The following is a 15,219-nucleotide window of genomic DNA, read 5'->3' on the forward strand; positions in this document are numbered from 1 at the left end:
CTAAGATGAAGAAGAAAAAGAAAAAGAAAAAGAAAGAGATGATTTCTTTTCTTCTTAGATTTGGGCCTTTTGATTGAGATCTAGATCTTGAAGAAGATGAGTTTTAGATCTAGGTATTTGAGGGTGATGAAGTGGAATGGAGGAGAAAAGTGATTTGGGAGAAAAGGAGGTGTGAATAGCATTGGTTGGGGAGGTTTGGCGTCGCACACGGGCTTTGTTGAGTAGTGTCTTAAAGACACGGCCTGGTTCAGGGTTCCGCCACATGGCCGTGTTGATTGGCATGACCTCTTCTTTCCCCTTCTCGGCTGAGGTCACACAGCCATGTCATTGACATGGCTCGTGTCTTCTTCCACTCGGGTGACTTCACACGGTCGTGTGAAGTCACACGACTTGCTTTGTCTTCTGCTCTGTTGTGTGGATTTACACGGCCTGTAGCGTTTCTTTCTCTGCCATCATCACACGACCATGTGAAGTTGCACGACTTGCTTTATCTTCTGGTTTGCCGTGTGGATTTACATGGCCCATGGCGTTTCTTTCTCTGCCATCATCACACGGTCGTGTGGATTCACATGATCGACTTCTTAGCTTGTATAATGGTTGAATTTCTCCTCTTTGCGACTCCTCTGATGCTTCCACACCCATGAAATGATCATGGCTAGCTCGTGGAAGTCGCACACAACCTGAAAAACAAAGATTCAGAAAGAAAAATACTTAGACAAACTAACTTAGAAAACAAAATCATGAACTGAAAGTTAATTAAAGAAAAATCCTTGGGTTGCCTCCTAAGAAGTGTTTGTTTTAGGTCTTTAGCTCAACCCTGCCTCACTTGTTATGGATTATCCCATGGAGGCACTGCCTTTCCTCCTAGGGTCGATGCTTCAGTTATTTTCCTTCATTCTTGCCTGTGCAGGGCAGATGTACTTCTCGTTGCTGGTTGGGGACAATTTTCCAAGTTTTGTCAGATCATGCATTGCTTCCGGCGACCTTCCATGAGGATGGAGGTTCCATTCCTCAATTCTATTGACATCCGTCCCACTGGTATTCCCTTGAAAAGAAGAGATATGGTTAGGAAAATTAGATAAATCAAATTCTAACCTATCCTTACCGATAACCAGAGATAGTTTGTGGTTCTTTACATCTATGATGACTTCGGTAGTTGCAAGGAAAGGTCGTCCAAGGATAATTGGGATCTTAGGATCCTCTTCCATGTCTAAAATAACAAAATCTGTGGGTATGATGCATCCATCCACCTCTACTGCTATATTTTCTACTATACCCATAGGGTACCTGCATGAATGGTTGGCTAATTGCAGTGTTATAGTAGTAAGTTTGATATTCCTGAGACCTAGCTTATTACAGATTGAATATAGAATGAGGCTAACACTTGCCCCCAAATCACAAAAAGCCTTATCTATGAATTCAAATCATATTTTGTAAGGTATAGAAAAACTTCCTGGATCCTGGAGCTTTGGGGGAGTGATTGCCGTGAGCAGAGCACTGCTCTTTTCCGTCAATGCTATGATCTCAAATTTGCCTTTTTGCCTTCTGTTTGACATGATTCCCTTCAAAAATTTTGTAAATTTTGGCATCTGGTGAAGAGTGTCTATAAGAGGGACCTCAATGCAAATCTTCTTAATTTTTTTTTCAAAAATATGTAGAATTCTTCATCTTTTTGGGACATTACTAATCTTTGAGGAAAAGGAACTATTTGACTTTGTGGCGGAAATGAAAAAGTCTCTTCAACCTTCCTAGTAATCTCCTCATTGTCCTTGTTATGGACCAAATTTGGCGTAGGAGGAGAGAGTCCTTCTTGAAAATCAATCCCTTTCGGTGCAGTTATTTGGGGGTCTCCCAAGGTCCGCCCGCTCCTTAATTCAACACGGTTGCAATGTTCCACTGGGTTAATATCAGGTTTTCCTAAGAATGTGCCTGGTGCTCTTAAAGAAGATTAGGCTATTTGGGTGATCTACCTATCTTGCATCTTTTGGTGCTTTTTAGAGTTATCCATTTTTTGATTTAATTGCTTGATCTCATTCTTCATTTCCCTTTGTTCAGTAAGAATTTCTTCAAGCATCTTCTCTATTCTTGATAATTGATAGCCTTGTGATGATTGTTGTTGATAAGTTTGTTGGACCCCGTGGTTGTTTTGATGTGATCAACCAAATTAGGTTAGGTCTTGTTTGGTTTTGATCCCTGTGTCTAAGTGTGCAGGAGCTTAGAAGCACAGGACGTTGAACGGAAGACGCAACTGGCGAGAAGGACGACACAGGAAGGGAGTCGACGGGCTCGATGCGTCCGAGGGACGAAAGAGCTGTGGAAGAGTACACCGGTGGACGAGAAGAACGTATGCAACGTTCGAGAGACGAGAAGCCGAATCGGAAGCCTTCTCGAGGAGAAGGCCGAAAATTAGGTTCGGGTGAGCCCTATTTCGTTTGGCCGCAATCACCCAAGCGATCGGAGCTTCAGAAGAAGAAAAGGAGTCAAAAGGAGCTGGAAAAGCAAGCTGAAGGCGCCCTCAACGTAGTGTTGAGGGAGCCTCCACCTCTTTAGGCGGGAGGGTGCCCACCATGCCTTGAGGACACCCTCCATAGCGTCCGAGGCCCCCTCAAGGCCATTGAGGGCACCCTCAAAGCAGTTAACATGACCGTTTCGCATTTGGAGAAAGATTTATCCAAATACTTCGATGGAGGCACCCTCTACCCCTTGGGAGGCGCCCTCAACATTGTAGATAGAGCTTCCAGGAGCTATAAAAAGTCCCCTGGAGCTAGAAAATATTCAATTAACTCTTGTATTCAATTCCTAGCAACGTTTGAGCTTTCTTAGTGTGTAAAAGGCTTTTCCGCCTTCAGAGAAGAAGATTGTTTCTGAGCTTTTCAATCGACTTGGATTAACAACCACCTAAGTTGTAACCAAGTCAATCTCTTGAGTCTTTTCTCTATTTTCTATCATTTTATTATTTTATTGTTGTATTTTTAGAGTTGAAAGAACGAGAAGGGTATTTCTTATTTTTCAGGCAATTCACCTCTCCCCTCTTGCCGGCCCGCTACGCCAACAAAGTTTGTTGCCCAGGTTGGTAGCTTGGCTTTGCTCCTACAGATGGTACCTGGTCCTGATTATTCCGATAAGAAAAATTCGGATGACTCCTTCACCCAGGGTTGTAACTGTTGAAGTACGGATTGTTCTGTCTTTGATTGTAACTGACTATTGTATCACATTGCTCAAGTTGATTTATTTGTACAGAGATTGACCCTAGGGGGCAAGTATCTTGAGCATATCTGTACTTCCGCAAATCTCTCATACACACATAATTACATTGGCAGTGCTATTTCCCATAGTCTCAAATTTTTTGGGCAGAGCATCTAACTTTGCAGACATGAGTGTGACTGCATCTATATCAAATTTTCCTAAAGCCTTGATTTTGATTTTCAAAAAAGGAGCCTCCAGATCTTTCAGATGTCCACTGATGATGGTTCAGAGTTACATTTTCAATAATATTTTCAGCTTTATCTAAGCTCTTGTTCATTAATGCCCCTCCCGCTGTAAAATCGAGGGACACCTTCGTATGATAGTTGATGCCATTATAAAATATTTGTAGGACTAACCACTTCTCAAGCCCATGATGAGGGCACTGTCTGAGCATACTCTTGAATCTATCACATGCTTCAAATAATGATTCTAAGGCTGTCTATCTGAAGCTTGCTATTAGATTCCTCATGTGAGCCTTTTGCTTGGTGGATAAAATTTGTCTAAAAATTGTTACTCACATTGCTCCCAGGATGCTATACTGTTTGCTGGTAAGGAGTTAAGCCACTGCTTGGCTCTATCTCTTAAAGAAAGTCCAAATAGTAGTAATCTCACTATTTCTGTTAGAACTCCATTCACCTTTATCGTACTACAGATCTCATAAAATGATTCCAAGTGTTAGTCCGGATCATCATTTGGTCCTCCTCCAAATTGATTCTGCTGGACCATGTGGATTACCGCGGGCTTTATCTCAAAGTTATTAGCTTCAATTGGTGGCCTGGTGATGCTAGACCGAATTCCACGTGCATAAGGTGTTGCATAGTCTTTCAAAGGTTTGTTAGCCATTTCCGATGCTTCTTGTTCTACTTGGAGTCTTTGCAGGATTCTTCTCCTTCGAAAAGTTCTATCGATCTCTGGGCCAAATCTCCTATAAGATTAGCTCTTCGCATATAAGAACGGGGTATCAAGCAATCCAAATGCAATAAGAGAACAGAGTTTTTAAAATTTTCAAAGGTAAAAGGAAAATGCTGGAGATTCAAAATACAGAAATTTAAGTAAGCAAATGTAAGATGTAACTTCAAAATAAAATTTGCAAGAATTATTTAAACTATAAAGAAAGCAAAAATTTAGTCTAACTTAAAGAATTATCACTAATGTTATAAGTGTAGTCCCCGATAATGATGTCAAAAACTTGTTACATTTCTTCAAGTGCACGGATACGTCATTAGTAATAAAAGATATCGAACCACAGGGATTGGTTATAAGTACTAGCGATCGCTCACGTAGAATTAGCTAAACTATTGATTGTTGAAAATTTACTGTCTAGAAAGAAAGAAGAAACATAGAAGAAGGAAAAGATAACTAGAGTAAGTGTTGAATATATCGATTTAGGGAATATTCTAGGAGTTCAATTTCATTGTGATGTTTACTAATGTATCATGGTCTACCAATTTCCTACCTTCAATTAGTATGCACTTGTAGAAAGTTAGATTTATTATCCCTAAGTATTTAATAGAGATGATTCCTATGAAATCTGGAAACGGTTAACCCCTATCACTAGGGGCGCACCTCAGATATAGATCACAGAAATAGATGTCTAGTAAATAACAGTAAAGATAAAGATAGAAATTAGGTATGGTTTCCTATTTCCTTATGGAGGAATTGTTTCTCCTTTCAAGGGAATGCCCTAGACATCGGTAAACAGGTTACCCCTGTCACTAAGACCCATCGAGTATATGATCTAAGGCACTTCTTCTACAAGATCAACAATTTCTACACAAACATTCGATTTAACAAGGCACGACATCTCATTCACATTAGAACGAATAGATACAAAACAAGTTAATATCATGTAAATAGATAAAAGGCATAACCATGAATTTTTACATCATAACACAACCTCAACTACTCCCTTAGTTTAGAACAATGAATATACTCCATAGAGGAAAGAAAAGAGTCCAAAGACATAGAGAAATAAAGCGATCAAAACCCAAAAAAGAGAAGGAGGGAGAAGAAGGCTTATCCAATGACGTTGAGTAATCCTTGGGGGTTCAATGCTTCGCTTCCGGAGTTGATGGAATGATGGAATCTGTCTCGTATCGTCGAACGACAGTCGAGGATGGTGTAGAACAATACCAAGATAATTCTCTCAAGGCCCATAGCGTCCTCTCCTCCAGAAAAGATTTAAAGCCCCTTTTATAGGTTAGGGCACGAGCCTGACATGGCCCGTGCCATGGCCGTATGAGATTCAAATGGCCAATGTCGCCTTGGCTTCGGGTCAACTGACACGGTCATATGAGATCCACACAGCCGTGTTCTTCTTCGGCTCTGGATGTATTGCATTGTCATGTGAGATCACACGGTCGTGTGCTTCTTTGGCTTTGGATGGGCGGCACAGCCTTGTGGGATCACACGGCCGTGTGCTGCCCTTCCTCTGGACGGACCACACGACCCTGTAGGATCACACGGCTGGTGTCAATATCTTTTGCTTGTTCTCCGGTTCGTCGATGATCACCTTTTTCGCTCCAAAAGTGATTCCTATCAATATAAATGCACACAAAGAGTAGATCTCTGACATAAAAGAATAATTATGCTATAAATTTGATAAGGAGTGTAAGAATGCATAAATCAATGATGAATAAAGTACTTGATTGTGCATCAAAACATGCATAAAAGAATATAAGATCTACGAACATCAGGCAGTCATATATATATATCATGATCACTAACGACTCTGTCAACCTCGAAATTTATAAGGATGTTTAGAAAAATTTTGGAATTAAAACTGAACTAGAATGACATTAAAAGGCAAGGTGAATTTAACTTAAGTTTAGATTAATTAATGTTTAATTAAATCCTAAGTATTTAAATTTATATAAATACTTCTAAATACTTCTTTAAAACAAAGAGAGGGTATCCTAAGATCATCTTCAATTCATCATTAAAATATTAAATTTAATATAAATTTAGCACCAAAATATTTCAATTGATACATCAAATTCCATATCAAATATGGTACAATAAATAATGCAACACTATATTCACATCACCATATTTAGTATCGGAGAGAGTTTTTATTTTTAAATTTTATTATATAATTAATAAAATTAAATGTAATTAATTTATAATTATTATTTTCTTTATCTTTACTTATAAGATATTTAAATGTAATTAAATGTAACTATTATTTATTATAAAGTTAAATTAATTGTATGTAGTAGCATATTTAAATTTTATTATGTATATCGATAAAGATTTAATTTATTAATATTATTATTTTTAATTTATTTAATATATTTTAATTATAATTATATTTATAAATTATATTACTAATTAAAAAAATATAATAAAATATTAATATAGTATTAATTTTAAATATAATAATTATTATATAAAATATTAATAAATTTAAATATAATTTTATATTAATAAATTTTAATGTAAGTTGATAATTAAATTATGAATAAGAAAAATAAAATATTTTAAAGAATATTTTCTTTTAAGTGTAATATGATATGGATGGATTGAAATTGAAATAGTATTTAGCGCTGAAATTGTATTATTTTGATATGAAAATTATACCAAATATGGGATGTCTAAGTTATTTTCTCACCCCCTCTCGCGTTATCTCTTCCCCAACTCATTGCAGCCGCCACCGCCGACCCCGATCGCCTAACTCTGCCGTCTACACCGCGTCGCCGGGATCTCTCACCATCACTAGTGCTTTTGGTAGAGCCCTAGCCGACTAACACTGAGCGTTGTCTTTCCCCTCCTTGTCTTTGCGCACGCGGCGTTTCCGCCACCAGAAGAATCGGCGCCGCCCAACCGCTGGCGCCGCTCTACCGTAGACGTGTGTGAGACCACACCAATGATGCATCCTTTCCTCGCGACCACGGTTTCGTTGTGCCCTTCGAGCCGACGTCGCACATCTGACCTAGCGCTGCAGCTGCTCATGAGCAGCCGGTGTCTGTGCGACTACACTTGGTCTTTCCCTCCTCTTCTCCGGCTGTTGCAAACTCGCTAGCCAGAAACAAGTGGCTGTCTGTAGCCACCACAGTGTCGCCGATTGTTACTCCGGCCACCATTGCGTTGTTGGCCTGCTTCACTGCCATGGAAACCACTGTTGCGAACCGTCGCTGCTGTCGCCACCAGTTCTCTATCGCCTGATGCCATTGCCGGAGAGGTAGAAAAATTTTGGGTAATGCTGATTTGATTTTATAATCGGTTAATCCGGATCGAAGATTAAGAGGATTTATCTTAGCTAAATTATGGTCATTTGTAGGATGAGTAAAAGATGATGTTATTCATTGATTAGTTGAGTTCATTAGTTGGGTAATGATTAGATTTATTATTGATTAACCCTAGGTTAAATGAGGGGTTATTAATCAATTTAGGTTTTCTAATTGGATTAGGTTTAGATTAGCTAATTGGTTTATGTATAACCTAGCTATAATATGCATTATGCGATTGCAGGATTTCTGATTCGAGATGAGCATCTCGACATGGGAATAGTTCAACACGAGCTACATTTGATGTGGGTAGTTCCTACTTGTCTTCTTTAGACTGTTGACTTTAGTGCATGATACTATTATTTGTATTGCTTGTGTAGTAGTTATTTTAGCTTGATATCTACTCTAGGTTACCTCTTGAGTTTGATCTTTTATTGCTTGATCTTGTATGTTGATATATTTTGATATCTATGCAATCGAAATTGTTATCCCTGCTTGGATTGGTTATGTTGGTAGGATATTACCAAACTATAGTGTAGTTGTGGACATATGTTTGTGTATTTATATCGTACCATATGAGTATATACTTAGGCTTTTGCTTATATGTATTAGATATTATACTGTAGTAAGTGGTAGAGTATCCTACTAGAATTATCTAGTTTGGATTATCATTTGGGACTATGTGATTATGACCTCGTTATTTTAGTGTGTTTATGATAATACCATGGAGTTAGTTGAGATGTTATGACTAGATGAATAGTATTTTCTTAATGAGATTGGTTGATTGTTTTGCGTTATATACTTGTGAGACGATACCATAGGGTAGCTAGCAGAGTTCACTCTTGAATCTGAATGTCACTGTTTACTCACCATTTTTTGTTGTGCACTTATATATCCTGTCTACTCACGGGATCATCCGTGGTAGAGCATTCTCTTGCAGACAGTGACTATTTATATACCCTGTCTGCCCATGGGACCATCCGTGGTAGAGTGTTCTCCCACAGACAGTGACGATTACATACCCTGACTGCCCATAGAACCATCCATGGTGGAGCATTCTCCTATAGTCAGTGGCAGGGGGAGTTAGATAGCTACTTCATTCTATTCGTTCATGGGATCATCCGTGGTAAAACATTCTCCCGCAGACAGTGACTAGTTATATATATCCTGACAGCCCACGAGACTATTTGTGTTAGCACATTGTGCTAACCAGGACTTATTATATGCTTGTTATATTCTGGTTACCCATTTGTTCGTGTAAGTTTGGATGTACAGTATGTACTCTCGACTATGGGTTACACCTGGTTGAGCTGGTTAGAGGGTTATAATATTATTTATGATTTGACTAGTAGACGATTATAGTGAAACTCTTACTTCTATAGTAAGTATTCTTCTTAAGACTATATCTTTTGATCTCCCTATGTTTTAGTATCATGCACTATCTTCTTATACCTACTTAATATTTTATACTCACTGCCCATTATTTTTCTTTAACCTTTCAGGTTAGCAGATAAAGGAGGTGTGTGTCGCTCAGAGGTCCTAGCTATCAATCCCACATCACATTTCAAGATCGTGCTTTCCTCGTTGTGTCTTGTTTTTTGTATTTACACTTTGTTTCATTCATGGATTTTAACCTTATAGTGTCTTTTGATTCGGACTTGTACTTGTTGTGTAAGTCATACCAATACGCAGTCATTTGTGTTTTATTTATTGTGAAGGGATTATGCAAATCCCCTTTTTGAGTGGTGGTTATGTTGTTATCTTTCGCTGTATATTTCTTCTTAATATGTGGACTTATATCATGTTGTATCATACATTATCACTAGGGGATACCGTCCAAGTATACTTTTAGGGTGTGATAATGTTATTGGTATCAGAGCTACAGATTAGGAAACTTATTTTTGTGCTTCATATATTGTGGTTTGTTTTCTCGATGTGATTTTTGAGTTTGGGACTAGGCAATGACAGGACATCTCCGATCTATAGGAAGTAAAGTATATCTCTAGTGCTATTATATATTTTGGATTCACTATTATATTTAGTTACTATTAGGTCAGTTGAATGTCTATTGGGTTCTCACTTGGGTTAGCATGATGACAGTAGCCTAAAATCTATATTAAATGTCACAAATAGGCTTATTAAATTAACAATTTAATATTTCACTGAACCCCTTAATTTCGCAATAACGTTGTAGTAACGAGCCCAGGATCGCTCTCGAGGAACCAACGATAGAATGTAATTTAGGATTGTCTTTATTTCCTATTTTTGGGGTTTTCGATATAAAAATGGAGTTGGAGGTTTAATGCTTTGAATCTAAATCTAACAAATGAAAGCACAACAAATAAAAAGATTACTCTAATGCATAAATGAAATCTACTTGTGTGCCAATAATCAAACCCAAACGTATTGTCACTCTACGTTGTGATTAAATTATTAACACACACTTAAACTAAGATTGAAATAGCAAATATCAAATTAAATCTGATCTAAAGCAAAATCTAAACCCTAACTTAAAACTCAAACACTAAACAATTAACCAAGCATCAAATAAAACTTAAACTAAGCTTTAACAAGGTAATGAAATACTAAATTACTTGCTAAAATCATAAAAAAACATCAAATGAATCTGTTCTAAGATGTAAAAACAATAACAAAACGAAATAAACCCTAACCAATCCAACTCGCAACCAATCTCACCAAACTTCACACTCTTGCCGTCACACAAGAGTGTCAAAGTCGAGACCACCAAATTTCGGACCTCAGTGGAGATTCTAAGCTACAAATCAGTTCGAGGAATGCTCACAAGTGCCGACGGACCACCCCCGACACGCTGGAAACAACCCGAACCCAAGAAAATGCCGAAAATGCTGGAAATCTGCTACCGGAGCTCTCTGAATCTGGATCGAAGTCGTGGATTGCAGATGGGCATCGGATGAAGCTCAATAACGCCGGCGGACCACCTCCAAGCGTCACTGATGGGAATCGGAGCGCAGATTTGGAAGACCACCTCCAAATCTGGCGAAAACAGAGAAGTCGCCGTGAGCAGATTTTTCGCCGGAGAGAACACTCGCCGGTGCTACAGATGATCGGGATAAGTTGCAAAGAAGTCTTCCACCAAGGTAGAAGCTCGGGAAATGGATTGGAGAAGGAAAGGGGTCGGAATCCGGAGAAACGCCGCGAGGACGAGGCTTCTGCGCGCTGTGGAGTCGACGAAGGAAGCTGGGTACTGTAGCTTCTGTTTTGAATCAGATTGGATCTGAACGGACGGCTGGGAGCAATTTGGAGCTAAATCAACGGTGAAAGCTTGCCCAAAATCTGATCCAAAGGTACTGATGTTGATTTAGGGTCTGGATCTACCCTCCCGTAGGTCGGATCGATCAGATCATCACTGGATGACCCGGATCTGCCCAGTCTTCAATGAACGGCCCAGATTGTTTCTGGCTGGATCAATGGCTAGATGAACTCAGATCTGGATAAAAACTTCTGGATCTTCATCAATGGCTCATATCTGCCCCCCATTAGGTTGGATCGGCCAGATCTTCAACGGATGGTCCAGATCTGTCCTATTCTTGATAAACGGCCCAAATCGACCCAAAGCTTGATCTTGTCTTTTGAACTCCGATTCGAGCCCAATTCCGGTCCAAATAGATCCAAATCTAAGATCCTTTGATGCCTACAAAATAAGAATCAAATATTAGCATCAAATAACACAAAAAATAATATAATTTGCAATTAAGTCCAAAATCTATGCAATGCACAAAAATGTAATGTAACCATGATTTAAACTATGAAACCAACATCAAAACCATGCATAAATGAGTCAAAATAATGCAGTAAAATCATGGTTATCAAATCCCCCACACTTAGTCTTGAACGTCCCGTGCAAGTAAAGAAAACTAAAAATCATCTCCATAGAAAATTCCCTAGCAATACCTAGAAGATAGTAAAAAGAATTTAACTAAGATCATCTTAAAAATCACTAACAATCATGAATACAATCCAAACAATAATCAGTAGGTATGGTAGTTTCAATCTAATTGAAAAATTAAGCAAGTTGCAATCTCACAAGGAATTTACCTATTCTAACTCTCACACTCAAACATGTGTATAAGTGGAGCTCACTCAATGCAACTCACAACATTTCACTACCATAAGCTTGCTTATTTTCTAATTCTCCACCACTATAAAACATAGCATACATGAATCAAAAGGATTTTTAATCATGAAGAATTGAAATGGAAGCAAAAAGAACAATTGAAATGGATGAAATGACAAAAGAAAAGTATTTAATGAAGGAAATGAGAAGATAAGAGTATTGGAGAGAATATACTTGATGAGTTGACCATTTTGATGTGAAAAGAGATGAATACCATTTGTTTTTATCAATTCAACATATCAAGCTAACTTCTCCTTCAATTTGAATGCAAACAAAAAATCTTGATACTCTATCTTCACCTTTGATACACTCCTTTGTTTTGCCACTGATTTTACTGATTTTCCACTTCAATTCCAGCATTTGAAACTCAAATCATCTCAAATCAACTAATGGATAAGGAATCCCTCCCCCACACTTAAAACATTGTCTGTCTCGGACAATAAAACTCAACAAATTCACTCCAAGTTGATACAACAATTCCAAAACTGCATATTAGAATCCTAAAATTGATGGCTGAACTAAATCTCTAGGCTCATCTGATGGAGTTCAATCTGTTTGAAACTATTTTGAACTATATCTACCATTACTTTAGACTGAGAATAGAGCTTCTGTTCAGCAGCTTCAGTTTCAGTAACCAAATTTCTGACTTTCGACATCTGCATTTCAGAAATAAGAATTACATGCATAACATAATATGCAGAATTCCAGAATTCAGACTTATGACTGAATTCCAGTTTAAACTTAAATCATGAAGAGTTAAATTGCAAACATTGTTGGCAAAGCACCGTTCAAACACAAATTCAGATTCCACATTTCTGCAGATATTTGATATTACTGGACTGGGCTGGTTTCTCCATACAGGAGAGTTCTTCATACTTAGTTTCATTTCTGCAGATGTTGCAGAATTCAATACCTAAATAATTTCTGCAGCTATAATCAACATCGCTTCAACACCTTCAAGCTACAGCTTTCCCAAAATAGAATCACATGTTGCAGAAATCACAGAAATTATGCATTCACAGATTCCTCACTGTTGCACAATCCAGCAGAATCTGATTTTTTTCTGATCTGATATCAAAACGGTATTAATATCAGATAGCTCGAGGGATATGGTCATGTTATATAAGTGGGGAACTAAACAAGTTAGTGCAACATCAGTAGCAACATTCTGGAAATTAACTTCTCCATATCTGAATTGTTTCCACTAAGCAAACAATTTCAAAAATCTGAATTTTCCACTTATAAGTAAACTGCAACAAAAACTTGGCACACACATATCGACTTGATACATCCCTTTCAGTTTCTACCAGAAAATTCTTCAAAGATGTCGCAATTCAGCCACTCATTTCTCAACAAACTCAGGTTCATCAAATCTACCTTCGTTTCCACTGTTTCTTTGTGCCAAATGATCACCTTTATCTTCATCACTGCCTTCTAAAGCATAGAATACAGTTTCATAAATTTCTGAACTTGTTTTTCTGAATTCAGAGTATCATCACAGAAATGCTCCAGCAGCAGAAATTTTTGCTCTACTTTTCTGATCTTTTTGAAAATTCCAGCCAAACATTAAAGCTTTAACCTCAATTTCCAGTAAACAATTAAGCAGTTCCATCTCTGCAGACTCAGATGATGCAGAAATTTCCAGTTTGAATTCTGGAGTATGGAAGTCATCAACTTAAAATTCAACACCAGCAGAATTCAGCTACAATAAGCATAGCTTCAACACTCCAAACTGTCAACAAACTTCAAACATAAGTTGAACAATACAATCAGATTTAAAGGAATTCAATCCCAAATCATTTCTGCACTTCTAAAATTCAGAAACAAGTTTCTAATCCACCATTCAATACCACAGCAGCAGTCAATAGTTAAAACACTAATCAAAAATAGATTTATACTCCAAGCTCCACTGAAATCAAATGACTCGGGTCACTTTGCAACTCAGAACATTACAACAGAAATGTCACTGCTGACATTTTCACTGCTGCACACTGCAAATTCCAGTGAAATTACTGTTTATTAAATACTTAATAAGATGATTTATGGAGTTTAAACTTTCAGTGATCTGTCAATGGATTGAAGTGAATCAGGGATTTGGCACTTGAGCAGGAATTACAAAGATTTAGCTCCACATTGTTGTTCACTTACAACAACAATAACAATCTTTAATTTCAGTAGCTCTTGCAAGTTTGAATTTGGTCCCGGAAATCAGAGTTTTTAATAAACAGCAATTGAAATTCAGTTTCTTCAAGCTCAAACACATTGAAATTCAGATTGGTACAGCCCCACAATTTTCACATCTGCAATTTCTGCTTGTTGAGATTCCAGCTTCTTTTCAAATAGAATTCCTGTTTCAGTCAAATTCCTGAAAGTATGCTCCTCAAATCTGCATCATAGCTAACTCAAATTCCAGAACTGCAATTGTGATTCCCATTAAACTGTATTCCAATTCAGAATCGAACAGATATTTTTCTTACTACAGAAACAAATATAAACCTATGAATTAAGTTCTGGCACTGCAGAACTGTGATGATTTCAGTTTCTCTGCTCTTCTACATTTCACAGATTCTTGGACTTAAGTTTCCAGACCCAAGAGTTAAAGCAATTCCAGCTTATCTAATAAACAATTCTGTTAAACAAATCAATTGCTTTCAACATTTAATTTCTTGGTAAATCAATTCAATGAGGTGAAAACTCATCATTCAATTCATTCCAACTCTTAGTTTCAAATTCAGTTTCAATATTCAGGTCAAGGAATATTTCCAGAAATACAACTGCTCCAGAATTCTGGATTTCATATTTCAATCTTCACTTCTTCCATCAAATTGGAATTTTTGCTTGAATCATGGAGAACTCAATTAATCATTTGGCACTGGAGTTGGCACACAAAATGTTGAAGTTGTTGCAGATAGCTCGGACAAGTTTGGTGCAGCTTCAGTAGCAACATTTTGGAAAGAACTTCTCCATTTCTGAATTCTGCACCTACAGATTCTACATTTCTGATTTTTTTTTACCAGATTTTAGCCTGTGATTTCAGATCTTTACTGCTTTTCCTCATTGTACATTAAACTTCTTTAAATATTAAACAATGTTTCTGATTCAATCAGCTTCAGAAATTCAGCTAGGTCCAGCAACTCACTTCCTCTGCAATTTCCAGAATCAACAAAATTCAGCCTTCTTTCATTTCTGAAATTGTTCAAAAGAGTTGCTGGATTGTAATTTCTTCAAAGCACCATCTTGAAATGCTCCACGAGTGGAATGGTTCTTAACAAATGAATTTCGAATTTTGTTCCATTTTGATAAGATTTCAGTAGCTTCAAGAGTTCATTGTTTCTTCATTTCCAAATCTTCTATTTCCAGAACTTGATTCTTCTAGTTTCTGCAAAATTCAATTTGAAAAGGCATGGAGTGAATTGAGAAACCAATTGTTACTAAAATTAATGGAGTTTCACTTGAGATCTTGCTGATTTTAGGACTGCTAATAAGAATTTGGTACAAACTTGATATATTAGAGTCAAATTACAGATTTACAAATGCATGCAACTGCTGTACGTCAGTTTCAGAAATCAGAATTTCAGAAATCAAATGTCA

General features: G+C 37.4%; 1 long non-coding RNA gene and 1 pseudogene across 1 annotated transcript; both read left to right on the top strand.

The window, feature by feature from the left end:
• Positions 1-3,611: 3,611 nt before the first annotated feature.
• Positions 3,612-3,683, top strand: LOC121978859 (annotated as a pseudogene).
• Positions 3,684-6,843: 3,160 nt separating this feature from the next.
• On the top strand, positions 6,844-9,329 carry LOC121974891. The gene is made up of 3 exons (XR_006110141.1): positions 6,844-7,426; positions 7,717-7,777; positions 8,975-9,329. It is a non-coding gene; the product is annotated as an uncharacterized LOC121974891 (long non-coding RNA).
• Positions 9,330-15,219: the final 5,890 nt, after the last annotated feature.

This window comes from Zingiber officinale, chromosome 4B (assembly GCF_018446385.1).
Source record: "Zingiber officinale cultivar Zhangliang chromosome 4B, Zo_v1.1, whole genome shotgun sequence".
NCBI lineage: Eukaryota > Viridiplantae > Streptophyta > Magnoliopsida > Zingiberales > Zingiberaceae > Zingiber > Zingiber officinale.